This window comes from Procambarus clarkii, chromosome 11 (genome assembly GCF_040958095.1).
Source record: "Procambarus clarkii isolate CNS0578487 chromosome 11, FALCON_Pclarkii_2.0, whole genome shotgun sequence".
Classification (NCBI taxonomy): Eukaryota; Metazoa; Arthropoda; class Malacostraca; order Decapoda; family Cambaridae; genus Procambarus; species Procambarus clarkii.
This window is the reverse complement of record NC_091160.1, coordinates 12,764,721-12,767,868: the sequence shown is the minus strand read 5'-3', so window position 1 is coordinate 12,767,868 and position 3,148 is coordinate 12,764,721. Positions and strand designations below refer to the sequence as shown.

General features: G+C 45.2%; 1 long non-coding RNA gene across 1 annotated transcript; it reads left to right on the top strand.

Annotated features, from left to right (window-relative positions):
* Positions 1-229: 229 nt before the first annotated feature.
* Positions 230-1,170, top strand: LOC138363793 (uncharacterized). The gene is made up of 3 exons (XR_011228123.1): positions 230-590; positions 738-815; positions 943-1,170. It is a non-coding gene; the product is annotated as an uncharacterized lncRNA (long non-coding RNA).
* Positions 1,171-3,148: the final 1,978 nt, after the last annotated feature.

Here is a 3,148-nt window from a genome sequence, read left to right as displayed (position 1 = left end):
AAGAGTGTAATATGAGGATGGAGATTGTCATAGACTTAATGATAATAGTTTGATGACCGTGAGTAGAGGATGTTTGGGGAGGGGGGAGGGAGAGGAGAACCCCCATACCTGAGAGGATTGTCCATTAGCTTCCTCCTACAGGAAGTCGCAAGTGTTGAGGGGTGAGAGGGCACTCTCCAGCGGAACTGGGGACCATTTGTCTAAAAAGGTTTTCGTTGTGTTCAGAGTGTTGATGTTAGTCCCACGGCGACTCCCCTTACACTGTGGATTCCGGTAAGGAGGCGCGAGGTACATACGACAGACCCACACCTGTCAGCCATCAATCACTTCTCATTTGACCCGGGGCATTTCACTCCCCTCACACACACACGCCGCCGCCAGTTCCCTGCGAGACTTCATCCGCTACACACGCGTCATACAGCTCCATGTCATGGAAAGGCGAAGCTCTACAGCATGCATGAAATGCGGAGTGTTTTATATTCCATCACCGAATCAACTGTGTCGACTGCAATGCGCTAGCTGTGAAAAACCGCCCCTAGGACATTACGACATCAAATGCAAGCGATGTCAGCAGATTTTCTGTGATAACCGTGAGTGTTATTCATATTTAATATTCCACAGTTCATTTTATGTCATCCACAGGTGAAATATCACGTGTAAACTACTATAGTGTGAGAATATTTTCTCATTCGAGCTATTACATTCCACACAGTTAAATATGTTCTTTCCAATTTCAGTTTACAAAACCGTGAAGTGTCCATATTGCTCACCCGCCCCGCGAGGAGGTCATCGTCGGAATGAAACTTCACATAAACGTAGGTAGCATATAAAAATATACTTCTCGTATCTGTATTTCATCCACTTGCAAGCGAACACACATGCATAATAATAAACATATTTTTCCCCATTCACCCATGCTGAATATCATTTGTTCCATTTCAGGTTATAATCCATACCTCAATCGACGGAGGGAACAGAGCGACGTCATCGAGCCTATACCCCATTCCTCACACACTGAGCTAAGGAGAGCACATCTCACTCGCGGCCACCCCCCGCCCCTTCATCAAGGTCACCCACCCCGACAGATGGGGGGCTACGAGACCGTATCGCCCCCTGTTAACACGATGTTACGAATTCATACCCACTCACCTGCTCAACCCCTTCACCAAGACATAAGTAAGTTATTACTGTCCGATTTCAGTCTATTTCCTAAACATATTAATCCCCCTAGTCTGTTCCCATACCTCATAATATATACGCTTTCATTCTTTCTAGATATATATATATATATATATATATATATATATATATATATATATATATATATATATATATATATATATATATATATGGTTCATTCTTTCTAGAGATAATATGTTTTCTTTTTTTACAGAGGACACACCGCTGTGCATAGATTTGGCATCCGGCGACAGCTGCAGCAGCAGTGGCAGTGAGAGTGACACAGCAGGGCGGGCAGTAGCCACTTCCGGCTCTCACAGGGAGGGGAGGAGGACTCGTTCACCCGCCCACTCAACCCCCCGTTCCTCCCTCAGCCCCATACCCCAATCAAACAGCGACAGCTATGACAGCAACAGCAGCATCAGCAGCAGCAGCAGCAGCAGCAGCAGCAGTGGTGAGAATCGTACCATTTTCATCTCAGACAGTGACTCAGACGACAGCTCAGCAGACCGTGACCTTGACCCGCCAGCGTCTGTCAATTCTGACTTGTTAGCACCGTCTGGCGTAGTAGCTGAGCCAGCGGTCTCACCCATTCATCTCGGAGGGGGAGGGTTATCACCACCCCCCACCCCTCCCAGCCCCATCCCATCACCCCCTCCACCTCTTTCCCCCTCTCCTCCACCTGCCCTAGAAATTCAACCTCAGCTGCTGGATCGAATTGATAACTATAACGGCAGCTATGTCCGGCTTTCATTCTCCATACCAGAACATGTTAACACCTCCCCAGGACTCTATCTGAGAACATACAGGGATTTTTTCGTTAATGAGGTTCGATCCCTTTTCTCCCCACAACACCCATTCCTCCTAATTTACCCAGACATCACTCTAATTGTGAGAAATTTAAATGTACAACAAGACGGGGAGGATAATCTATTGGATCCTATAAATAACGACGGCTTTCCCATACGAGGTGAGGGGCAAAGAATTACTCTAGAGGAAGTAGAAACTCTTATTGATTTTTGGGCTGATGAATTGACAGAGAAAATATCCCAGTATCTGGAAGCGAAGGAAGGGTCCAATGTCTTGGTTGAGCGGCTCACTGGGTTTTACATTAACTGTGGTCAGATTGAACATCCGATAAGATTAGGCTCGCATGTAGACTATCCTGAAGGCTTGCGTGGAAAGCAGTTGGTTTTCAATCCAGAGGGAGAGGCTGATACTTGCCTTATGCAGTGTGTTGCTGCTTATAAATGTTTAGCTAAGGGAATGCGACTAGGTAATATTCGCGCTAGATCTGTGAATGCTAGTTGGTGTCTCAGACACATGAAATGGCCAGCAGATGTCAATTCTGCAGTGACGTTTGAGGATATTCACAAGGTAGAGAAAATGAATAAATTCAGCATTTTCATCTATTCGCTAGAAAGAGATGAAAATGCTAGACGACAACGACACTACATTACACTAGCTAGGAAGGGGAGAGGAGGATATACTGATGTCATACCATTGCTGATGTTGGAAGCTCAACATTTAGTATTAATTAAGGATTTTAACCAATATGTACGTAATATACGAGATCATGGTGATCGCATCCCAAGGCAACACAGCTTCTGTCATTGTTGTTTGATATCACTCCCAGCAGATAGCATGCAGAGTCATGAAAGTACATGCAAAGTACATCAGACTCTCAAATTCTACCCACCAGAGAGGAAGATTACTTTCCGTAACTATGGACGGGGTTATGGTCCTAGTCACATGTGCTTTTATGACTTTGAGTGCATGCTAGACCGCTCGAACCCTAAGGGAATGATAGAAACACGACACAACGCAGTGGCGTATGCATACATTATCATTGACAGACAGAAGAATATTGTTGAGAAAGATACTTATTTGGGTAAAGATGCGGCCAATCACTTTATAACCACGCTAGAAGCGTCATGGGCACGAATCAAGAAGGGGTTAGTATCCTATG